This window comes from Corythoichthys intestinalis, chromosome 17 (genome assembly GCF_030265065.1).
Source record: "Corythoichthys intestinalis isolate RoL2023-P3 chromosome 17, ASM3026506v1, whole genome shotgun sequence".
Lineage (NCBI taxonomy): Eukaryota > Metazoa > Chordata > Actinopteri > Syngnathiformes > Syngnathidae > Corythoichthys > Corythoichthys intestinalis.
Window position 1 is genome coordinate 7,098,916 of NC_080411.1, and position 26,648 is coordinate 7,125,563.

Sequence of the window (26,648 nt, forward strand, 5' to 3'; positions counted from 1 at the left end):
CATATTCTTTCTCCTCCAAACACGAGAACCATGTGTTTCTAGCAAAAAGTTTTATTTTGGTTTCATCTGACCAAAACACATTCTCCCAGTCCTCTTCTGGATCATCCAAATGCTCTCAAGCAAACTGCAGACGGGCCTGGAGGTGTACTGGCTTCAGCAGGGGGACACATCTGGCAGTGCAGCATTTGAGTCCCTGGTGGCGCATTGTGTTAGTAGCCTTTGTTACTGTGGTCCCAACTCTGTAGGTAATTTACTAGGTTCCCCGTGTGGTTCTGGGATTTTTGCTCACCGTTCTTGTTATCATTTTGACGCCACGGGGTGACATCTTGCATGGAGCTCCAGATCGAGGGAGATTATCAGTGGTCATGTATGTCTTCTATTTTCTAATAATTGCTCCCAGAGTTGACTTCATTACACCAAGCGTTTTTGCAGATTCAGTCTTCCCAGCCTGGTGCTGGTCAACAATTTTGTCTCTGGTGTCCTTCGACAGCTCTTTGGTCTTGGCCAAGAGTGGAATTTGGAGTGTGACTGACTGAGGTAGTGGACAGGTGTCTTTTATACCGATAATGAGTTAAAACAGGTGCCATTAATACAGGTAACGAGTGGAGCCTCGTTAGACCTTGTTAGAAGAAGTTAGACCTCTTTGACAGCCAGAAATCTTGTTTGTTTGTAGGTGACCAAATACTTATTTTCCACCATGATTTGCAAATAAATTATTTAAAAATCAAACAATGTGATTTTCTGTTTTTTTTTTTTCCACATTCTGTCTCTCATGGTTGAGGTTTACCCATGTTGACAATTACAGGCCTCTCTAATCTTTTCAAGTAGGAGAACTTGCACAATTGGTGGTTGACTAAATACTTATTTGCCCCACTGTATATACAATCACAACTTATTTAGGTTGAATTCCGCTTTTGTGTAAAATCCAACATTGTGGATGTCACAAAACAAAGAGCTTTTAAGTAGAGAAAATTCTTGCAAATAAATGCTTAAATTGCGGAGTTTCTGTAGATATGAACATAAAACAGTCTCGATTCTTGGTCAAAAGCAAAAAAACAGGCAGTTATCGTTCATTTTACGTAAATATTTCAAGCCAAAGTCACGGTATTGTTTAATCCAACATGGCGGCCGTCACAAAACAAAAAGCATTTTAAGTTGAAAATTATTGCAAATAAATACTTAAATCGCAGAATTTCTATAGATGTGAATGTAAATGTCAGGAAACTGGGAGGCAGGTGATATGTGGACCCAAACGCAGGAAAAGGGAAGCGAGGCAAAAAAGGCGGTGCAATAATGTTTTAATTAATGCCAACAAAAAACAAAGTACCAACAAAATGACCGGGGAATCCAAAAAGTCTTAACAAACTAAAGTCAGGCTAACAAGTCAACTTAGTTTAGGAGAAGGACGAGGAACACGAGAACTGGGGAAAACGCTGTCATGAACGTGGACATGCAAATTGAAAATCACGCAACAAGGAGTGAAAAGAAACTGGGAGCTTATATACACACACAGAAAAGGGTTAACGACACAACGAGGAACAGGTGAGGATGCAGATTACAGGATACACTAGGAGCAGGTACAACAGGTGAAATCAATGGGCAATCACAGGGACAAGTCACACTAGGAGAAAACCAACACAAAACCTAACAGTAAAACAGTATAGATTCTTGGTTCAAAGCAAAAAACCCAGCAGTTATCATTCATTTTACATAAATGTTTTAAGCTAAAGTTAGGCTAATGTTTTCCATTCATTTCATTGTATTCCCAACGTTTCAAAGTGCATACATGGTGCGAAAAATATATTAATTACCTTGAATCCTGAACCAAATCACTGTTGAAACACTCCTGCCTGCTTGTATGGAGTAAAACTTTCGTCCTATTTCCACCTAAATCTGGCGCTAGAGTGCAGCGTGTGTTTGAGTTGATCACAGTGAATAGTGAAAGCCACCTCAACACTCTATGGGTCGGCCCCCTACCGGAATGGGTGGCACAAAGTTTGTGGAGTTGTCTTGTCAACTGATGGTGGAGGATATGATACAGCCGCTACAAACATGTCTGTAATCATCGTTAACAGAGTGATAATCGTTCAACAATCGAATCGTAGCACCATTTAGTAATACTATTTTGAAGTAACTCGGGTTGTTCCGATCATGTTTTTTTGCTCCCGATCCGATCCCGATCGTTTTAGTTTGAGTATCTGCCGATCCCGATATTTCCCGATCCGATTGCTTTTTTTTTGCATCGATTCAATTCCAATCCTTCCCGATAATTTTTCCCGATCATATACATTTTGGCAATGCATTAAGAAAAAAATGAATAAAACTCGGACGAATATATACATTCAACATACAGTACATAAGTACTGTATTTGTTTATTATGACAATAAATCCTCAAGAAGGCATTTACATTATTAACATTCTTTCTGTGAGAGGGATCCACGGATAGAAAGACTTGTGACTTTGTATATTGTGACTAAATATTGCCATCTAGTGTATTTGTTGAGCTTTCAGTAAATGATACTGTAGTCATGCCCAAATGCATGATGGGAAGTGGAACCATGACTGTGCATAGTGCTACCAATTGATATATCTTCTCTGCATTGGCAAATAACATAAGGTGTTAAGATAAAGATCAATTGCTACCTTGCTTCCCCACATTGCTTCCCATGATATTTCTATTCGCGGGGAGAGGGATTGTAGGGTTTTAGCCAATTAAAAAAAGGCTCCAAAGGCTGCCAAAATTCACTCTACTCATTTTATGCTGCCTTATATCTCTCTATAAAGGTAAAACGGCGCCATTACAGAGTGAGCGCGACAATGCGTGAGTGGGTCGTGCAGCGCATGCATTAATTGCGTTAAATATTTTAACGTGATACATTCATTCAAAAATTAATTACCGCCGTTATTAGGATAAATTTGATAACCCTACCTTAAGCCTAAACTAAAGACTCTGGAAGAGTGAAGCATATTATGTCTGTAACGTTAAATACAATTAGAAAACGATTTAATTAAAAAAAAAAATATATATATATATATATATATATTTAAAAAAGGCATGGCCGATATTTTTTTGCCGATTCCGATACTTTGAAAATGACGTGATCGGGATGCCGATCGATCGGGACATCTCTAGAAGTAACGCTACTCTCACATGAGTACAGTTTTTGGCTACTCTACCCACCTCTGCTCCATCGTCTGATTGTGAGTTGTTGTTTTGGCATCTATGGTGGGAATTGGGCATCAAAATGAAGTTACAGTGGAATTAAAGTAGAAGAAAATTGATACTTTTACTTTCCCATTTAAGCTCAGTGGTCGTGCCAGGCAAAACAACAGCTGAGGCTAGGCCTTCAGGAAACAAGTTTTTAGCAAGGCTGATAATCTTACTTTGTAATGGGGCTTTCACGCAGCAATTGTTTTGCGCTGCATTTACCATAGGGTAGGTCGCAGGGAGGATGGCAGCCTGGGTCAAACTTGCCATATTTTCTCCCGGGTTGCTAGGTGACCAAATAGGAACAGTGCCTTTTCCAGCTAGACATGAAAAGTAGGGTGAGTGACTGCTGATTCGATGAGGCGCTTGATCTCGAGGGAGTTTTTATTCAAGGCAGTGGTGCCGTGACGGTGCAGCTACAACCGAGTCCCCCGCGGCAGAACTGCCACAATGAATGGCGCCTATGTGAGGTGTGAAAAGGCTTTCAATCTCATCAACTCTTTCTTGCCATGAGCAATTTGTGTATGGTATACTCTTCAAATACAATTTGAGTGTTTACAGCCATTGACGAATTACTTGTCACCAATAGTGAGGGATTGTCTGTAGGGCTGCAGCTATTAATTATTTTAGTAGTTGAAGGAATCTGACCTTCTAGCCAGACTGCCGGAATCGCGCCAGCCAAGCCGCCGGAGCTGGCGCAACTCCAATGACCCGGGGTCGGCGGGACACCAACAATCCGGCCAGAAGGCCAAACTCCGCGCGTTCACCTTAGTCTTAATTAGGGCTGTCAAAATTATCGCGTCAACAGGCGGTAATTAATTTTTTTAATAAATCACGTTAAAATATTTGACGCAGTTAACGCACATGCCCCGCTCAAACAGATTAAAATGATAGCACAGTGCAATGTCCATTTGTTACTTGTGTTTTTTTGGAGTTTTGTCACCCTCTGCTGGCGCTTGGGTGCAACTGATTTTATGGGCTTCAGCACCCATGAGCATTGTGTGATTATTGACATCAACAATGGCGGGCTACTAGTTTTTTTTTTTGATTAAAAATTTTACAAATTTTATTACAACGAAAACATTAAGAGGGGTTTTAATATAAAATTTCTATAACTTGTACTAACATTTGTCTTTTAAAAACTACAAGTCTTTCTATCCATGGATCCCTTTAACAGAAGGTTAATAATGTTAATGTCATCTTGTTGATTTATTGTTATAATAAACAAATACAGTACTTACAGTGGGGAGAACAAGTATTTGATACACTTCCAATGGGTTTTCCCATTGTGAGTGTATCAAATACTTCTTCTCCCCACTGTATGTACCGTATGTTGAATGTATATATCCATCTTGTGTCTTATCTTCCCATTCCAACAATAATTTACAAAAAAAATATGGCAAATTTTATAGATGGTTTGAATTGCGATTAATTACGATTAATTTATTTTTAAGCTGTAATTAACTCGATCAAAAATTTCAATCGTTTGACAGCCCTAGTCTTAATCCTTTGTACTTCTATTTTGTAAGATTTAAGGAAGTCTTATCGAAAACAAGTTGACAATTTATTCAGGTCGACAGCGATCAAAACGGCAAGGCGAAACAGAAACACTCAGACGGGGAGGCAAGGTCACCATATCACATGTCAACAAAAGGTTCCCGGGAAAATATGACAACGCTTAGTTATACATTCAGACTTTCGAAGGCTCTTGCGGGGTGGGCCGTGGGAAGGAAAAAGGGTGTGTTTGTTTGAGATTATTGTCTGTTTGTGGATTGGACAGGAGGATTCAGGAGCTACTGTTGTCAGGGCAACGTGGGTTGTGGGTTTTGCCACTTCCTAGGAGTCTTGTCAGTCGTGTTATAAGGCGTATCAGGCATATCGGGCATTCTCCGCTGTTCCTTGTGTTGGGACAGAGTGTCCCGCCATTTGTTTTGGATTATCCGGCTTATAAATTTATTATTGAGGAAAACTGAATAAATAAAATCCCGGAAGCATAGGCGGAGTTTGACTTCTGGGGCGGTGGGGGCACATCATGTTTATGACCCCGAAACGCAGTGTCAGCAATAAAATTAACTTACAAGAATAGTTATAATAATACATTGAAAATAAGTGTTTGTTTGTTTCCCATCATTCCTGAGGGAAACTGTAAATCAGGCTGCTTAGGACAGCTATACTTTTCGCCATGATCCTCATCCATTGACTATGGTACGCCCGCCGGTGTCGTGGCAATGTAGTTACCCCCGTCAAAAATAGTATCCCGTGGGCGGAGCCACTGCGCTGCACTGATTTGCTTGATTTCCTTGTTTTGGTGAAGTAGTTATCTCCGAGGTTTTAAAACATGGCCCATCCATACCAAAAAAAAAAAAAAAATCTGTTGTATAACGTAAAAAAAGGCTATGTTTCCCTGTGTTTTCCTGTTTTACTCGTAGGATGACCTATAACTGTTATTACTGTAATTCAAGGCCTGTATGGAGTTTCTCCAGTTTAATAAACGTCGATGTCCAAAATATATAATTGTGATTCTTTTCTGGCTTCAATTAATTGTTTAAGTCGATATAACTCATAACTAATGTGTGCGTGTGCGCTCCTGCGGCCAGGGGATACAATTTTAGACGGGGGTAACTACATTGGCAAGACACCGGTGGTGGCTCTGTTGTACAATTAGCGTCTTTAGTAGAGCAAATTGAAACTCCGCTCACCATTTTAGTGGTGCTCCCCGGCATTTCATGGTCCACGTTTTCAATAGTCGGTTCTTGCTCAGCAGTTGTTTTTGCTTTTGAAAGCTTTTTTTTTTTTTTTTTAATTACGTATATGCATCTTGCCTCTTCAGTCCTCAGGTGGTTTTGGCTAAGAAATCAAATATCCGTCTAAGGTGCTAGTCACATGATCTGATTTTTTTTTGTTCAGTTCAGTAATTTTGGTTGTTTGTTTTATTGCTTTACAACTTTTATAGACAATATTTTACCGTAAAACTCTTAATTTTAAAATCATATATAGGAAAGTCAATTACATGCAATGACAATTTTCGGCCACCAGATGAGGCTGGCCCCTTTGTCCCCCCTTAAACTCGGCGAATTCCCAGAAGAGTGTGGAATTATAACAAATATTCATCCGTTCATCTTTTTCTATACGGTTGACCAGAATGATTAATCAAATCAAAGAGGATTAGTTCACAATGAATAAATACTTGTTATTTACTGTACGACAAATTATGATGAATCTACTAAATCTGAACGAATAGTAGACAGTATACAATTCAGTTTCAAACTAATATGCATAAGCATCTGCTGCTACTGACTGAGTGACGATAAGCACACAACCCACAGCTGTCCCTGTGTGTATGTGTGTATAGTTTGCATGTGTTCATCCTGTCTACTTTGATTAACTGCACTGTGTTTTGTCTTCAACCCTCCACTGCTAGCCAGTTGTCTCCGACTAGACAGCATGATTTTCACTTTCAATGGGAAAACACATACCTGTCATAGCGGATCATTTCACTTAGATAAGATTAACACTGTTTGAATACGAATTTTCAATCAAATGAGAATACTATACTATCCTATCTTGGCTGTGGTTTTGGTCTCAAAAGCAACAATTGATCAAAATGATTTCTAATCTTCAGAGATCACAACTTTACAAGAACTAACACAGAATTCTTTACTTAACCGCCCCAAAGCAATTTCACAACAGCTTTACGATAAAAATCCAAATGCATGCGAAAATAATCATAACATATTCAAAGGGTTAAAATGTGTATTTTGGCGTACACACATACAGTTGTGGTCAAAAGTTTACATGCACTTGTGAAGAACATAATGTCATGGCTCTCTTGAGTTTCCAGTTATTTCTACATCTCTGATTTTTCTCCGATAGAGTCATTGGAACAGATACTTCTTTGTCACAAAAAACATTCATGAAGTTTGGTTCTTTTATGACTTTATTATGGGTTAACAGAAAAAGTGATCAAATATGCTGGGTCAAAAATATACATAAATGGATCTGAAAAAGCGAATCATTGACTTGAACAAGTCAGGAAAGTCACTTGGAGCCATTTCAAAGCAGCTGCAGGTCCCAAGAGCAACAGTGCAAACAATTGTTTGTAAGTATAAAGTGCATGGCACTGTGTTGTCACTGCCACGATCAGGAAGAAAACGCAAGCTATCACCTGCTGCTGAGAGAAAATTGGTCAGGAGGGTGAAGATTCAACCGAGAATCACCAAAAAGCAGATCTGCCAAGAATTAGAAGCTGCTGGAACACAGGTGTCAGTGTCCACAGTCAAGCGTGTTTTGCATCTCCATGGACTGAGAGGCTGCCGTGCAAGAAGGAAGCCTTTGCTCCAAAAGCGGCACCTTAAGGCTCGACTGAAGTTTGCTGCTGATCACATGGACAAAGATAAGACTTTCTGGAGGAGAGTTCTGTGGTCAGACGAAACATAAATCGAGCTGTTTGGCCACAATGCCCAGCAATATGTTTGGAGGAGAAAAGGTGAGGCCTTTAACCCCAAGTACACCACGCCTACCGTCAAGCACGGTGGTGGTAGTATTATGCTTTGAACTGATGCTTTACAGAGAGTAAATGGGATAATGAAGAAGGAGGATTACCTTCAAATTCTTCAAGATAACCTAACGTCATCAGCCCGAAGATTGGGTCTTGGGCGCAGTTGGGTGTTCCAATAGGACAATGACCCCAAACACACATCAAAAGTGGTAATGGAATGGCTAAATCAGGCTAGAATTAAGGTTTTCGAATGGCCTGATTTAAACCCCATTGAGAACTTGTGGACAATGCTGAAGAAACAAGTCCATGTCAGAAAGCCATCAAATTTAACTGAACTGCACCAATTCTGTCAAGAGGAGTGGTCAAAGGTTCAACCAGAAGCTTGTGGATGGCTACCAAGAGCGCCTAATTGAAGTGAAAATGGCCAAGGGACATGTTACCAAATATTATCGCTGCTGTATGTATATTTTTGACCCAGCAGATTTGATCACTTTTTTCTGTTCACCCATAAAAAAGTCATAAAAGACCAAACTTTATGAATGTTTTTTGTGACAAAGAAGTATCTGTTCCAATCACTCTATCAGAGAAAAATCAGAGTTGTAGAAATAACTGGAAACTCAAGAGAGCCATGACATTATGTTCTTCACAAGTGTATGTAAACTTTTGACCACAACTGTATTTGTGTGTGTGTGATTTTGGCAGGTGTACCAAGTTTGACTCATTATAGGCGCACTGTTTGTTCGGTCTTTCTGCAATGGAGCCCTCACAACTGTAAAGAGGAACAGGTGTTCCTTTTGGGAAAGCTATTAAGCAAATGATGAGAGACTGCAGTTAAGGAGGTCTAACCCAGGAACATCTTTATATTAATTCACTGTCAGGGATGCTATATTCACATGCTTTCAGTGTATACTGTCACCACGGAGTGAGTTAACCGGCCTAATACAATATCAGATGCATGGGATTCACGCATGACTAGGTGTAATTAGACACACTCAAGTAGTAAAACTCAGGATTAGCGATCAGATAGCACAGTATAGGATGCCAGCATACTCAGACTCACAAGGGATTCACACAAATACTGGGTTCTACACCTCACCTGGCTGATTTGTGTACACTCCACCCCTCCCAATCACTTATCTTTCGGACCTCCCCCCCTCTATTCTTTTTTCCTTGGTTATCAGGCCCCCCACATGGTGTCAACTGGAAATACAACTGGAAATACAACTGGCTAACGAAAGCGCCAACATATTCATAGTTAGTGTAAGCGTTCAATATATTTAGGGCCCGAGCACTAAGCGTGCGAAGGCCCTATTGTTTTGCAAAGGATTATTATTATTATTATTATTATTATTATTATTATTATTAGGGCCCGAGCACTAGACGTGCGAAGGCCCTATTGTAATGCAAAGGATTATTATTATTATTCTTCTTTTTTCATGGCAAATGAAAATGGCCAATTTGGAGGCCTGAACATGCACGAAAAGTCACCAAAATTTGCACATACGTGCAGATTCGCGTAAATTTTGATAATCTTGCGTCGTTTTGAAAAAATGTCAAAAAATGGCTCAGTGGCGCCCCCTTGACCCTTAAAATTTTCAAAAAGGCCTCTCCTCTCAGGTTTTCAACGTAGAGCAATGAAATTTGGGGAGTAGATACCTTATGCCTAACTGTTCAAAAAAGCCTCTTGCACCCATATTCCAAATCCAACAGGAAATCGGGTATTTTGGATTGAATGTGAAATTTTTTCGGTTCACAGTTGGGAGTTTACGTTTGGAGGCTTGAACATGCATGAAAACTCACCAAAATTTGCACATACATTCAACTTTGCGTAAATTTTGATAATCTATAAAAAAAATTAACAAAATGGCTCAGTGGCGCCCCCTTGAAATTTTCAAAAAGGCCTTTCCTATTAGGTTTTTTCAACGTAGAACAATGAAATTTAGTGAGTCGATACATTGTACAAAACTGCTCCAAAAAGTCTCTTGCACCCATATTCCAAACCCAACAGGAAGCCGGAAATTTTGGGTCAAATGCGAAATTTTATCGATTTACATTTGAGACCTTGTCGCTGAAGGATAAAGTTGGATCGTCTTCAAAATTGGTCAGACTATTCAGGAGACCTATGAGATCTTAAGTTTTCAAAATGGTGTGTTTTCATTCAAGGGTCTGGCCTGGGCGTGGTCCCAAAGTCGGCCATTTTTAGGCAAAATACCAAATTCAGAAAATGATTAAAAACTCCGTGATCCAACGTTCAATCTTTTTCATTTCTAGCATGTTTATGAGATATCCCAGCCTGAACACGACTGCATTGAAATATTACCCATTAGGCCTGGCGCCCCTAGTGGAAACAGGAAATGGCCTTCTTTACGAGACAGGCTCCTCCTCCAAGGGAAAAAAATCTATTGACCTCAAACCTGTTTCAGGGGAGCCTCAAGACATGTGTTCAGGTGCCTGATGAAAAATATTGAGTTTTCGTTGAAGCGGAGAGGTCCAAACTGGAAGTGAAAATGACCGTCAACAATTTGTCTCGCCAAAAACTTTGAACAGTCATAACTCGGCAGATATGCAACATATCTGCGCCAAACTTTCCGTGTTTGTTGAGAGTCATACCCTGAAGGTTCTTGTAGGGGTCATTTGCATCAACTCTACAGTGCCAACTAGTGGCGACAGAAAGAAGTTTTAAAAAAGGCCTTTCCTATTGGGTTTTTTCAACATAGAGCAAGGAAATTTGGGGAGTAGATACCTTATGCAAAACTGCTCCAAAAAGTCTCTTGCACCCATATTCCAAATCCAACAGGAAATCGGGTATTTTGGATCAAATGTGAAATTTTTATCGGTTCACAGTAGGAGTTTACATTTGGAGGCTTGAACATGCACGAAAACTCACAAAAATTTCGACATACATGCGGCTTTGCATAACGTTCAATAATCTTGCAACGTTACGAAAACATGTAACAAAATGGCTCACTGGCGCCCCCTTGAAATTTTCAAAAAGGCCTCTCCATTTAGGTTTTTTCAACGTAGAGGGATGAAATTCGGAGAGTCAATACCTTGTACAAAACTGCTCCAAAAAGTCTCTTGCATGCGTATTCCAAACCCAATAGGAAATCGGGTATTTTGGATTGAATGTGAATTTTTTATCGATTTACAGTGTGCACATTTTACACCTTGGCACCTAGGGAATTAGTTTGATCAATCTCAAAATTGGCGAGACTGTTCATGAGGCATATGAAATCTTAAGTTATCAAAATGGTGTGTTTTCATTCACGGGCCTGACCTGGGCGGGGTGCCAAAGTCGGCCATTTTTTCGCCAAAACATCGAATTCGGAAAATGACTGATAACTCCCTCATACAACGTTCAATCTATTTTAAATCTGCCATGTGTGTGAGGTATACCAGCCTGAGCACGACTGGATTGAAAATTTACCATTTGTGCCTGGCGCCTCCTAGTGGGAACAGGAAATGCCCTTTTTTATGGGACACACTCCTCCTCTAAGGGAAAAAAAAAATCAATCAACCTCAAACCTGCATAAGGGAAGCCTTAAGACCTGTCTTCAGGTGCCTGATGAAAAATATTGAAGTTTCGTTGAAGCGGAGGGGTCCAAACAGGAAAGTGAAAATGACTGTCAACAATTTTTCTCTCCAAAAACTTTGAACAGTCATAACACGGCAGATATACAACATATCTGCGCCAAACTTCCCGTGCTTGTTGAGAGTCATACCCTGAAGGGCCTTGTAGGGGTCATTTGCATCAACCCTACAGCGCCAACTAGTGGCAATAGAAAGTCACTCGTTTTTCCAATACATGTCCAGTTCTTTTTAGTTTGATCATTGTAGTTTCAAGACCTATTAAAATACTTATTTACAGCCCATGTCCACGTGTCTCTGTCTGTTGCCATGACGACCCTTTGTTCGCCATTTAAAGGAAATATTTTTTTTCAGAGACTCAGGCAGTTTATAGAGCCACAATATTTGGCACACTTGGTCGAATTGGCCCAGTTAGAAGATTAATTTTGGTTTTGAATAAGGGCTTGACTGCACAGCTCAGTAGTGGCTCCTTTTTTGTAGTACTCTCTCCAATAGGGGTTTTTATCTCTTAGGTGTGGGAATGTAAATAGGCGACTTTCGAGCATGTTAGGTTCTAATGAGATGATTAGAGAGGAGGATCTGCCACCACCCTGACCTGCACACAGTCTGAGTTGCGTGACGTCCGAGTTGCGCTAGATTGCGAGGGCCCGTTCAGTCCTGCTTGCAGGCCTAGTTATTATTATTATTCTTCTTTTTTCAGGGCAAATGAAAATGGCCAATTTGGAGGCCTGAACATGCACGAAAAGTCACCAAAATTTGCACAAACGTGCGGCTTTGCGTAAATTTCGATAATCTTGTGTCGTTTTGAAAAAATGTCAAAAAATGGCTCAGTGGCGCCCCCTTGACCCTTAAAATTTTCAAAAAGGCCTCTCCTCTCAGGTTTTCAACGTAGAGCAATGAAATTTGGGGAGTAGATACCTTATGCCTAACTGTTCAAAAAAGCCTCTTGCACCCATATTCCAAATCCAACAGGAAATCGGATATTTTGGATCAAATGTGAAATTTTTATCGGTTCACAGTTTGAGTTTACATTTGGAGGCCTGAACATGCACGAAAACTCACCAAAATTTGCACATACATGCAACTTTGCGTAAATTTTGATAATCTACAAAAAAATTTAACAAAATGGCTCAGTGGCGCCCCCTTGAAATTTTCAAAAAGGCCTTTCCTATTAGGTTTTTTCAACGTAGAACGATGAAATTTGGCAAGTCGATACATTGTGCAAAACTGCTCCAAAAAGTCTCTTGCACCCATATTCCAAACCCAACAGGAAGCCGGAAATTTTGGATCAAATGTGAAATTTTATCGATTTACATTTGAGACCTTGTCGCTGAAGAAAATAGTTGGATAGTCTTCAAAATTGGTCAGACTATTCAGGAGACATATGAGATCTTAAGTTTTCAAAATGGGGAGTTTTCACTCAAGGGTCTGACCTGGGCGTGGTCCCAAAGTCGGCCATTTTTGGGCAAAATACCAAATTCAGAAAATGATTAAAAACTCCGTGATACAACGTTCAATCTTTTTCATTTCTAGCATGTATATGAGATATCCCAGCCTGAACACGACTGCATTGAAATATTACCCATTAGGCCTGGCGCCCCCTAGTGGGAACAGGAAATGGCCTTCTTTACGAGACAGGCTCCTCCTCCAAGGGAAAAAAATCTATTGACCTCAAACCTGTTTCAGGGGAGCCTCAAGACATGTGTTCAGGTCCCTGATGAAAAATATTGAGGTTTCGTTGAAGCGGAGAGGTCCAAACTGGAAGTGAAAATGACCGTCAACAATTTGTCTCGCCAAAAATTTTGAACAGTCATAACTCGGCAGATATGCAACATATCTGCGCCAAACTTTCCGTGTTTGTTGAGAGTCATACCCTGAAGGTTCTTGTAGGGGTCATTTGCATCAACTCTACAGTGCCAACTAGTGGCGACAGAAAGAAGTTTTAAAAAAGGCCTTTCCTATTGGGTTTTTTCAACATAGAGCAAGGAAATTTGGGGAGTAGATACCTTATGCAAAACTGCTCCAAAAAGTCTCTTGCACCCATATTCCAAATCCAACAGGAAATCGGGTATTTTGGATCGAATGTGAAATTTTCATGGGTTCACAGTAAGAGTTTACATTTGGAGGCTTGAATATGCATAAAAACTCACCAAAATTTGCACATACATGCGGCTTTGGATAACGTTCGATAATCTTGCAACGTTACGAAACAATTTAAGAAAATGGCTCAGTGGCGCCCCCTTGAAATTTTCAAAAAGGCCTCTCCATTTAGGTTTTTCTAACATAGAGTGATGAAATTTGGAGAGTCAAAACTTTGTGCAAAACTGCTCCAAAAAGTCTCTTGCACACACATTCCAAATCCTACAGGAAATCGGGTATTTTGGATTGAATGTGAACTTTTTATCGATTTACAGTGTGCACATTTTACACCTTGGCACCTAGGGAATTAGTTTGATCATTCTCAAAATTGGCGAGACTGTTCATGAGGCATATGAAATCTTAAGTTATAAAAATGGTGTGTTTTCATTCACGGGCCTGACCTGGGCGGGGCGCCAAATTCTTCCATTTTTTCGCCAAAACACCAAATTCGGAAAATGACTGATAACACCCTCATACAATGTTAAATCTATTTTAAATCTGGCATGTGTGTGAGGTATACCAGCCTGAGCAGGACTGGATTGAAAATTTACCATTTGTGCCTGGCGCCTCCTAGTGGAAACAGGAAATGCCCTTTTTTACGGGACACACTCCTCCTCTAAAGGGAAAAAACCAATCTACCTCAAACCTGCATAAGGGAAGCCTTAAGACCTGTCTTCAGGTGCCTGATGAAAAATATTGAAGTTTCGTTGAAGCGGAGGGGTCCAAACAGGAAAGTGAAAATGACTGTCAACAATTTTTCTCTCCAAAAACTTTGAACAATCATAACTCGGCAGATATAGAACATATCTGCGCCAAACTTCCCGTGCTTGTTGAGAGTCATACCCTGAAGGAACTTGTAGGGGTCATTTGCATCAACCCTACAGCGCCAACTAGTGGCGATAGGAAGTCACTCGTTTTTCCAAAACATGTCCAGTTCTTTTCATGTTGGTCATTGTAGTTTCAAGACCTATTAAAATACTTTTTTACGGCCCATGTCCACGTGTCTCTGTCTGTTGCCATGACGACCCTTTGTTCGCCATTTAAAGGAAATATTTTTTTTCAGAGACTCAGGCAGCTTATAGAGCCACAATATTTGGCACACTTGGTCGAATTGGCCAAGTTAGAAGATTAATTTTGGTTTTGAATAAGGGCTTGGCTGCACAGCTCAGTAGTGGCTCCTTTTTTGTAGTACTCTCTCCAATAGGGGTTTTTATCTCTTGGGTGTGGGAATGTAATTAGGCGACTTTCGAGCATGTTAGGTTCTAATGAGATGATTAGAGAGGAGGATCTGCCACCACCCTGACCTGCACACAGTCCGAGTTGCGTGACGTCCGAGTTGCGCTAGATTGCGAGGGCCCGTTCAGTCCTGCTTGCAGGCCTAGTTCTTGTTGTTGTTTGTAATTCTTGTCTCCCTCTCTCTCCTTCTTTTCTTCTGTCCCCCCATAGCTCCTTCCTGTTTGCTGCTTTTTGCTCATAAACGAGGCATGTTAAATGATCAAAATGGGAGTAGGTCATACTCCCATGGGATATATTAAAAATTGTTCAGACCAGTCAGACACTCAGATTTCCATTCTCCATGTCAAGCAGCTGAAGAGAACAGGTTAAAAAAAAGGTGCATTATTTTTTTCTTGCTAACTTCACAAAGTTCACAGTGTGATAATTTATAGTTCTAAGCTTTCAACACAAATAATATTCTGTTAATTTATATAAATTGCAAAATGCTCAATTCAGTGCAATTTTTTGTGTAAAGCTCCTTAACCCTCCATAAATCAATGTAGAAACCCAAACAGTATACAGCAGGTCCAAATAATGTGTCAACAATATTATTGCCTTTCACAATCAAATTTGGAGTAGACATGCACCAATTTCCAGTTTCAAGGTATACCGTGGTATGAAAATGTCATGGTTTCCAAACCGCCAAAAACGCTGTGCTACATGATGGCTGGAGGAGGTGAAACTCCTTAACTTTTTCCCCTATCGAAGAAAACGAAATCGCTTGAATGGGAATACTTAGGCTACAGAAAAGTTACAGATGGCCGCGGCTTAGAGGAGGAGGGCCAACCGACATGTAAAATATGTTTGCGGAGGGTGGCTGCCGAGGAGGCAATACCTCCAATATGATTTTGCCTTTCTGCAAAATTAAAGACGAGTAAACTGTGTCATAAACGTTTCCCACCAGCTACGAGAGCAAGGGTGTAGGTTTGCATACGGACGGTAGAAACATAACACGAGCAACTTTTCAGGATGCTCAAATAGTCCCCACCAACTTTTAAGCCACCTTATTTGCATTATATAATGAATTCAGTTATATGGGTAATTTTCAAAGATGTCCCCTATTACGTCATTTTCAAAGTATCGGAATCGGCAAAAAAAATATCGGACATGCATTTAAAAAATATATATATATATATATATATATATATATTATAGTTTTCTAATTGTATTTAACGTTACAGACAAAATGTCTTACACTCATTCAGAGTAGTTTTGGCTTGAAGTACACTCATCCAGAGTAGTTTTGGCTTGAACTAGGGCTCTCAAATGTATTGCGTTAAAACGGCGGTAATTAATTTTTTTTAATTAATCACATTAAATAATTAACGCATGCGCTGCACGATCCACTCACACATTGTTGCGTACAATCTATAAAGACGCTGTTTTATCTATAGATAGCGCTAAAAGGCAGCGTATAATGAGTAGAGAGAATTTTGACAGCCTTAGGAGCCATTTTTCATGTGGCTAAAGCCTTACAATACCTCCCTCAGCAATTAAAAATAACGTGGGAGGCAATGTGGGAAAGAAAGGTAGTAGTCATCATTTTCTTAACACCCTATGTTCTTTCCCAACGCAGAAAAGATATATCAATTGGTGCCCCTGCGCACAGTTATGGTAGCACTTCCCATTATGCATTTGGGCAGAAGTTAAATGGCTGCAGTATCATTTACTGAAAGCTCAACAAATACACTAGATGGCAATATTTAATCACAATATACAAAGTCACATTTATCCTTTAAGAATTACAAGTCTTTCTATCCGTGGATCCCTCTCACAGAAAGAATGCTAATAATGTAAATGCCATCTTGAGGATTTATTGTCATAATAAACAAATACAGTATTTATGTACTGTATGTTGAATGTATATATTCGTCTAATGCATACACTAATACTGCAACGATTATCCAATTAATTCGAGTAATTCGATTAGAAAAAAAGAATCGAATTAAATTTTGCTGCTTAAAGTGGCGTTGTAATGGTTTGTTTTGAAAGTGTTTACATTTGGTTTAATTTGGGTGGATACACTGCCCTCTAAAAACAGTGAATATGACAAACGTCATTTCACATGGCTGCAGCGGCATTCATTCAAAATAAGAAAATTTAAAAAAAAAAAAATTTGCAATTTTTAGCATGTAAGATAGCGGACTTTTGCTATGTAAGTTAGCTAATTGTTCTTTTCTTGTACCTAGATCTCGTTTATTTTTTTGTGCACTGTTTGAGGCTCATTTCAGGTATTTTAATTTTTTATTTTCCTTATCCGATTACTCGATTATTCGAGCTACTTCATCGATTAATCGACTACTAAAATAATCGATAGCTGCAGCCCCTACGCCACACAGACACATGCAGACTCACACAACCTCGCCGACAGAAATATGACATGCCGCCTCCTCCACCCCCTTCAAAAAGGAGGGATATTAGAAGATTTTTTCGGCCAGCACAAGCCACTGTAAGTAATCTAAAAAGACATCAATGTTGTGGAGGTGGGGGAAACCCCACTAATTTTGCTACTAAAAGTCTGACCTGCATCAGAGTTAGCATAGCATTAATCTGTGTGAACTTGATAACCTACAAAACTACTGCGGTCATGCCAGCCTCCACAAGGAACAACAAAGGCCATCATTTGGATCAGTGTTTGCATTATGTGCATTACCGTAACGCAAGGCAGTGGCTTCAGAGTGCAAGTCCCAAGAATGGGCCCACTTTAGATGGACATTGACATGAACATGAACTGACATGAAAAAAAAAAGTGAAACGAAATCACACATCAGAATTTCATGAGAGTACTTTGGATGCCTCAGATGTAGATCGGTCCTTGAATGTTTAAAAAAATTTCATGATTTATTTTCCCAAATCAGTTTTATATAACACTACATTAGTTTGAGCCTAGGGGTACTCCAAAGTTAATATAAGCCACTACAGATTTATTTTGCTTTCATCATTTCGCCTATCAAATAATTAGGTTCTTATTCGTGAGAAATGTGGCTCAGACCTCCGTTCAATAATCTGGATGGTCTTACTAATGTCCTGTCCACAGCAAAAAGTGTACATGCAGGTTATGCTCTTATATTGTCCCTACCAATGTTGAGACCAAATCTATGCCCTTGTACGAGAGTTAACTCCAGCGTGTTTTGAGTGTCTAGCTGTGGTTAAATGTGATGTTTTTTCTCTCTGGGAACTGTCTGTGGTGAGAAAGAGAGTGTGCATATTGTAAACAAGATACGAGTCATACACACATGCTTTATATGGAAAATAATTCAATTATTTTTGTTCTGATGGTAATAATGTCGAGCTGTGGCTGTGGGTTTAGGCCAGGGGTCGGCAACCCAAAATGTTGAAGAGCCCTATTGGACCCAAAAAACAAATGTGTCTGGAGCCGCAAAAAAATTAAAAGCCATAATAAGCCTTATAATGTAGGCAACACATGCTGTATGTATTTATATTAGCTATATTAGCTTACTATCAAAAGGACTAAGTTGGCTACAAATACATAATGAGCCTTCATGATTAAATCTTCATTTTCCCTGAAGAGCACCACGTGACTACTCTGTTGTACGATGCCGCCTCAAGTTTAACTTTATTACAATATTCATGACTTAAAAGAATATTTGTGTAATTTTTTTCCTCCTATAGAAACCAAATTATAAAACAAAATATATATTTCCTTCCCCCATCTTTTTATATTTTCAAACATTTTTGAAATAGCTCTAGAAAGCCACTAGGGCAGCCCTAAATAGCCGCATGCGGCTCTAGAGCCGCGGGTTGCTGACCCCTGGTTTAGGCTAACCTAAAGGACTGCATTTATTTTAATTTTATTCAATATATGTCAGTTATTTTTTATTATTTTTTCTAACTTAAAATTATACTTATGCTCCAATTTGTTAATGTTTTTTTTTTTTTCAACTGTTCAATGGAAAAAGTTTTTTTTTCTAACCCAGATATCTTAAAGCAATACATTTTAGAGCTGTTATTGCATTACTGTGATACCGTCAAACCGTGATATTTTGGCTTAAGGTTATCATACTGTCAAAATCTCATACTGGCACATGCCAAATTTGGAGTAAAATCAGAAAAATAGCTGGTTAGAACTCAAAACTGTGATACATTCAAATGACTTAGAAATTGAAGAAAACAAGGTGCTGAAATAATTTTTCCACAACTCTCGAATCAGAGCATATTATTTAGGTACAGAAATGAACAATTTGGTGCTAATAATGAACACGACTCAGAGTAGTATACGTAACAACATTTTAGCCTTTAGTATGTTTTTCATATTCTACTGATAAAAGTCTTAAATTGACTGTAAAATTGATATGTCCAAGTCACATATACTGGTACATCATAGTATTTTAATCTGTAACAGCAAATTTTGCAATGAAGGCAAACAAATGAAACATTTGGTATTAAGAAAGATAAACAAATTACAAACCATACCAGTGGTTGTGCTGGATTGAATTTACAAATGACTCTAATAAACAATCAATAAAATTACCTTATTTGTGGAAGATATCGATCCTCTCCTGCCTCATGAGTCCGTCTTTTAATGTCGATGGTGGTATCCCCTGGGAAACAACAGCAAACCCAATTGTTGTTTTTCGGAAACACCAGAAAATGTCGATGGGGTTCAAAACACTCTCTCGGATGCGAAAAGTAAACGTCTCTGGAGTATACCGCAGACCTTTCTTGCACTCCAAAACACTTGCTTGCTGTTGATGTGACGTCACCAGTTTCTGAACCACTGAGACACTTTCTCCTTCTGGGATATTTAGGCTAATTTATATGCAGCTAGGCGCCACTCTCACAAAACACAAAAAGTAAAACAAAACAAAAGTTTTGTTTGTTGGTTTAACAAAAATGTTACGTTACCTGGCAGTTTTTTTTCTTATATTATTATTATTATTACTATTATATCAAAAATGGTGCATGTAAGAAGATTAAAAAACTAACAAACAAATAAAAAAACTCTCTTCCTTAATCCATAATCTAACGTACAATTGTATTGCACCTTGGATTAATTATTGGAATCCTAAAATTTTGGCTCAAATCGGTCGTACATTTCTTTGAACGCAGTCTTTGTGAGCGAAGACAAAGTAGCCTTGTTATTCTTCTTATTGGCTCTTCTGCCCCCTTTTGGTGGATTCGTTTAGTACAGCTCAAAAATACAATTAATGGATAGATATAAACACCTGCGGTGCTGGCCAAAAGTATTAGCACCCCTGCAATTCCGCCAGAAAATGATTGCAATTACAAATGCTTTGGTAGTAATATCTTCATTTATTTTGCTTGCAATGAAAAAACACAAAGGAGAATGGGAACAAAATTAAATCATTTTGCACAAAAGTCCAAAAATGGGCCGGACCAAAGTATTGGCACCCTTTGAAAAATCAAGTGATGCTTTTCTAATTTGTGTAATTAACAGCACCTGTTACTCACCTGTGTTACATAACAGGTGGTGGCAATAACTAACTTGCTGCCTCTGGCACTGGACCGCTTGACCGTGTGCATGGTATTATGAAGTCTGAAGACTACCAACAAATTTTGCAGTAGTGATGGGATTTTCGGCTCTTTTCGGTGATCCGGTTCATTTGGATCGGCTCTGTGAAAAAAGCTGGCTCTTTTTGGCTCTCAAACCGCTCTTTTAACTTTAGCTTTTCTGTGAAATATTTATGACAAATTTAGCACATATTTTGATAGATGACTTGGTGAACTAAATATTGCACTCTACTGACTGCAAATAGCAACAATCATCAAGCAAAGAAAATGGTTTTTTACTTATTTTATTGAACATTAAAAAGGCTCCAATAAACAAGCAACAAAATTTAACTTCAACCGACAACCAGGGCTGGCCCAGGCCATTTGGAGGCCCTAAGCAAAAAAATGCAAAGGGGCCCATATTTTTGGCCCACCATTTCGTCACAGTGTACTGTGAAACCCATACATGTAATCCAACCCATACGTCCATATTTTGTATATTAATCAGATTTTGTTGCACTGCATACTTCAAACTTCTCACCCCAAATGATTGTCAGTACTTACAGTAGATGGCGCCAAACCTTTTTCTAAAAGAGGAAAGAAAGAAGGAAGAACTTTTATTTTTTTAAGCTTGTAATCAAGTATCAAAACTCACAAACGTCAAATAAAGCAAACTGCAGTAAACAAAATAGAATATAATTTAAACAATTGCCAGATTGGGGCCCTCCTAGTGGTCAGGGGCCCTAAGCAGCTGCATAGTCTGCATATAGGCTGGACCAGCCCTGCCGACAACAATCAAACATGCTGCATAATAACAAAAATAGTGAGTAGTAACTGCAACAGCAGCAGCAAACAAAACAAACATAAGCTACTCCTTGCTTTATTTTAAATTAGCATTCAAGAAAACTAAATACTTCAACTTGGACGGGCTGATCCGGCTCCTTCTCTCAGTAATTATTTGTCCAGTCTTTTAGCTAAATCCAGATTTTTTTTTCTTATGGAACCTGCAGATGCGTGTGTTGACTTGCATCCTTTATTTAAAAAAAAAATAATAATAAAAATTTCTAAATTAGAGTCTCAAATTAATGAAATTCTAAGTGTATCAAATGTGATACATTCGGCTATAAGGGTTTAAGTTTGCAGACACGGCATTCTGCCCTATTGCCATGTGACTTTAACCAATTAAAATGTTTCCAAATGTTACTGCGTTTTCTGCTCATCTTGAAGGCCTACAAGCCGCGTTCGTGTGTCGTCCTTTCCTATATAGATAAGAGAGAGAGAGAGAGAGAGAGAGAGAGAGAGAAGGGAAAATGACCGAGCCGGCTCTCGAGGGAGGGTGCCGTCTCTCATCGTTCACTTCAATGAGCCGGCTCTTTGTACCGGCTCGTTCGCGACCGACACATCACTATTTTACAGCATATTGTAGGGCTCGGTGTGAGAAAGCTGGGTCACCCTCATTGGTCATGGGTCTTCCAGCAAGACAATGACCCAAAAACACACTTCAAAAAGCACTAGAAAATGGTGTGAGAGAAAGCACTGGAGACTTCTAAAGTGGCCAGACCTGAATCCCATAGAACACCTGTGGATGGATCTGAAAATGGCAGTTTGGAGAAGGCATTCTTCAAATCTCAGAGACCTGGAGCAGTTGGGCAAAGAAGAATGGTCTAAAATTCCAGCGGAGCATTGCATAAAACTCATTGAAGCGGTTGTTCGCAATTATTTTGTCTGAAGGTTGTGCTACCAAGTATTAGGCTGAGGGTACCAATACTTTTGTCCAGCCCATTTTTGGAGTTTTGTGTAAAATTTAGGGCTGTCAAATGATTAAAATTTTTCATCGAGTTAATTACAGCTTAAAAATTAATTAACCGTAATTAATCGCAATTAATCGCAATTCAAACCATCTATAAAATATGCCATATTTTTCTGTAAATTATATATATATATATTCTGTAAAATAAATTGTTGGAATGGAAAGATAAGACACAAGATGGATATATACATTCAACATACGGTACATAAGGACTGTAGTGCGCATTTCACTCTACTGTCATTTAAATCTGTCTATGCTGTCCTCACTCCGAAACGTCTACTTTTTCCAAAGCTAGACAGCAAGTGAACGACGCCTTAATAATTAGACTTCTTCCTTTTTCATCTGATTTATTAATAAAATGGCCTCAAACCGTTGTCCTCCTTAGACCGTCGTAAAACTGCAAAATAAAAGTACACAAGCATTGCATTAGCAACAACGTTAGCTTAGCACGCTATACAGGTTCACTAAACATAAACAAAAAGCGTCTCATACAAAAAATATAACATTTCGCTTACTAACATAATATATACATTCTTTACAACAACCATACTTACGGACAAATCTTGTCCAAGGATCATATAAGCACAACATTATCAGCCCGAGACGTCGTGCAGCCATAATGAACTGCCAAGAAAGCAATAAACCATGTCGCTAAGTGACCACAAGAGTTCGCTGTTGGACAGCACAAAAAGCCTTGCTGTAAAACTTACCAAAAGGCAGAATACTTGCTGAGCGGGACATGTGCGTTAATTGCGTCAAATATTTTAACGTGATTAATTAAAAAATATTAATTACCGCGCGTTAACGCGATAATTTTGACAGCCCTAGTAAAATTATAATGATTTAATTTTTTTTCATTGTCTTTTGTGTTTTTTCATTGTAAGCAAAATAAATGAAGATATTACTACCAAAGTATTTGTAATTGCAATCATTTTCTAGGAGAAATTGAGCATTATCTGACAGAATTGCAGGGGTGCCAATACGTTTGGCCAGCATTGTACAGACATTGGATGGTTGCTTGTATCACAAAAAAACGACTCCAAGATGAATCATTTTGTAGCTTTAACAAATATGAATCTTACATGCGGTGTGCAACATTCAAAATACTCTACGACACTATTTTTTAACCTTTCAGCATATGGAGTACAATTGGGCACAATATTGTGTTCATAATTCACAAAATGCCATTGAATACCATAATAACGATGTTTTTGTAGTCATATTTTACAAATCAGGCAATGGTGTGTAGACACTAAGTGATGTACAACAGATTTTCATGAAAAATATACAATGAGGAGCAGAAGTATTAGCATCCCTTGTGATTTTGAAAGTTCACCCACTTAGAAAATAGGTAGAGGTCTGAAATTTCAATCAGGGATGCATTTCTACTCATAGAGACAATCTAAAAAAAAAATCCAGAAATCACATTGTATGATTTTTTAAAATATTTTTTTATTTGTAATTTACTGGGGTTCATCAGTATTTGTACCCCTGAGAATCAGCAATAATTATGACACAGAAAGACTTGTCAGTCTACCTTATAAAAAGTCCATCTCTACCCCATGAGTAACCACCCACCCACCACTTGTTTGAGGTCAATATTGTCACATGTGCACCCCACAGTCAGTCATAATCCAACTGCTACCATGGGCAAGACCAGAGAGCTTTCGAAAGACACCAGAGAAAAAAAATGGTGTGCTCCACATAGCTGGAATAGGCCCTGGGACAATTGGAAAGTAGCTTGATGAGAATAAATCAACAGTTGCAGCAATTGTTAGGAAATGGAAAATGCTAAACATAACTGATAATCTACCTCAGACTGGGGCTCCGTGTAAAATCTCTCTTCGTGGAGCATCACACATGATGAGAAAAGTGAGGGCTCAGCCTAGAACTACACGGCAATACCTGGATGCAGTTTCAAAGGCAACTGTCAGTATAACACTACAGTGCAATGGTTTAAAATCATGCATTGCTCAGAAGGATCCTCTGTTAAAGCCAGTTCATGTGAAGGCCCGTCTGAAGTTTGCCAGGGACCATCTGAATGATGCAGAGGGGTAATGGGAGAAAGCCATGTGGTCATATGAGGCCAAAGTAGAACTTTTTGGTGCAAACTTTACTCGTCGCGTGTGGAAGAAAAAGAAGGATGAGTACAATCCCAAGAACACCATCCCCACTGTGAAGTACGGGGATGGAAACCTCATGCTTTGGGGCTGCTTTTCAGCAAAGGGGACAGGCCGACTGTACAGTATAAAGCATGGGATGAATGGTGAAATGTATCGTCAGATTTTGAGCCACAACCTCCTTCCCTCAGTCAGAGACTAGAAGATGAGTTGTGGCTGGATCTTCCAAGGCATCCAAAGCACACAGCCAGGCTGACCAAGGAGTGGCTGTGTAAAAAGCCTATCAAGGTTCTGGAGTGGCCTAGCCAGTCTCCAGACCTCAATCCAATAGGAAATCTTTGGATGGAGCTGAAACTTCGTGTTTCTCAAAGACAGCCCCAAAACCTGCCCGATCTAGAAAAGATTTGTGTGGAGGAATGGGCCAAAATCCCTGTTTCCATATGTGAAAACCTGGTGAAGAACTGCAGAACGCGTCTGACCTCTGTAATTGCAAACAAAGGTTCTGCACTAAATATTAGCACAGACTTTCTCAGGGGTACAAATACTTATTAAGAACCCCAGTACATTACAAATACAGTGCCTTGCAAAAGTATTCGGCCCCCTTGAATCTTGCAACCTTTCGCCACATTTCAGGCTTCAAACATAAAGATATGAAATTTAATTTTTTCGTCAAGAATCAACAACAAGTGGGACACAATCGTGAAGTGGAACAACATTTATTGGATAATTTAAACTTTTTTAACAAATAAAAAACTGAAAAGTGGGGCGTGCAATATTATTTGGCCCCTTTACTTTCAGTGCAGCAAACTCACTCCAGAAGTTCAGTGAGGATCTCTGAATGATCCAATGTTGTCCTAAATGACCGATGATGATAAATAAAATCCACCTGTGTGTAATCAAGTCTCCGTATAGATGCACCTGCTCTGTGATAATCTCAGGGTTCTGTTTAAAGTGCAGAGAGCATTATGAAAACCAAGGAACACACCAGGCAGGTCCGAGATACTGTTGTGGAGAAGTTTAAAGCCGGATTTGGATACAAAAAGATTTCCCAAGCTTTAAACATCTCATGGAGCACTGTGCAAGCCATCATATTGAAATGGAAGGAGCATCAGACCACTGCAAATCTACCAAGACCCGGCCGTCCTTCCAAACTTTCTTCTCAAACAAGGAGAAAACTGATCAGAGATGCAGCCAAGAGGCCAATGATCACTCTGGATGAACTGCAGAGATCTACAGCTGAGGTGGGAGAGTCTGTCCATAGGACAAAAATCAGTCGTACACTGCACAAATCTGGCCTTTATGGAAGAGTGGCAAGAAGAAAGCCATTTCTCAAAGATATCCATAAAAAGTCTCGTTTAAAGTTTGCCACAAGCCACCAGGGAGACACACCAAACATGTGGAAGAAGGTGCTCTGGTCAGATGAAACCAAAATTGAACTTTTTGGCCACAATGCAAAACGATATGTTTGGCGTAAAAGCAACACAGCTCATCACCCTGAACACACCGTCCCCACTGTCAAACATGGTGGTGGCAGCATCATGGTTTGGGCCTGCTTTTCTTCAGCAGGGACAGGGAAGATGGTTAAAATTGACGGGAAGATGGATGCAGCCAAATTACAGGAACATTCTGGAAGAAAACCTGTTGGTATCTGCACAAGACCTGAGACTGGGTCGGAGATTTATCTTCCAACAGGACAATGATCCAAAACATAAAGCCAAATCTACAATGGAATGGTTCAAAAATAAACGTATCCAGGTGTTAGAATGGCCAAGTCAAAGTCCAGACCTGAATCCAATCGAGAATCTGTGGAAAGAGCTGAAGACTGCTGTTCACAAACACTCTCCATCCAACCTCACTGAGCTCGAGCTGTTTTGCAAGGAAGGATGGGCAAGAATGTCAGTCTCTCGATGTGCAAAACTGATAGAAACATACCCCAAGCGACTTGCGGCTGTAATTGGAGCAAAAGGTGGCGCTACAAAGTATTAACGCAAGGGGGCCGAATAATATTGCACGCCCCACTTTTCAGTTTTTTATTTGTTAAAAAAGTTTAAATTATCCAATAAATTTTGTTCCACTTCACGATTGTGTCCCACTTGTTGTTGATTCTTGACAAAAAATTAGAATTTTATATCTTTATGTTTGAAGCCTTAAATGTGGCGAAAGGTTGCAAGGTTCAAAGGGGCCGAATACTTTTGCTAGGCAATGTGAGTTCCGGGTGTTTTCTTTTAGATTATGTCTGTGTAAGTGGAAATGCATCTATGAGTGAAATTTCAGACCTCTACCTATTTTCTAAGTGAGTGAACTTGCAAAATTACAAGGGGTGCCAATACTTCTGCTCCTCACTGTATATTGTGAAAATAAATGGTTAAGTACCAGTTGGCTTGAAAACAGCAAACAAAAACAGGCTTCAAAATAAAACAATGTCACGCAAAGCCTTTATTGTTTTATCATTTATAACCTTCATGAGGTAAGATTTTTAAAATATAATATTTATACACAACTATTAGTATTGGTATTTGTATTAAAAAAATCATTTA

At 39.2% G+C, this 26,648-nt stretch overlaps 1 protein-coding gene across 3 annotated transcripts in view; it reads right to left on the reverse strand.

The window, feature by feature from the left end:
- Positions 1-19,815, reverse strand: part of megf10 (multiple EGF-like-domains 10) — a 115,005-nt gene extending 95,190 nt beyond the window's left edge. The window contains exons 1-2 of one of the 3 annotated variants that reach the window (XM_057819765.1): positions 19,764-19,815; positions 19,202-19,271 (exon numbers count right to left, since the gene is read on the reverse strand). The gene's annotated coding sequence lies outside the window, so the exon portion shown is untranslated. Of the gene's footprint in view, positions 1-19,201; positions 19,272-19,380; positions 19,449-19,763 lie in introns of those variants that run through there. The other 2 variants (XM_057819764.1, XM_057819763.1) reach the window with 2 other exon arrangements.
- Positions 19,816-26,648: the final 6,833 nt, after the last annotated feature.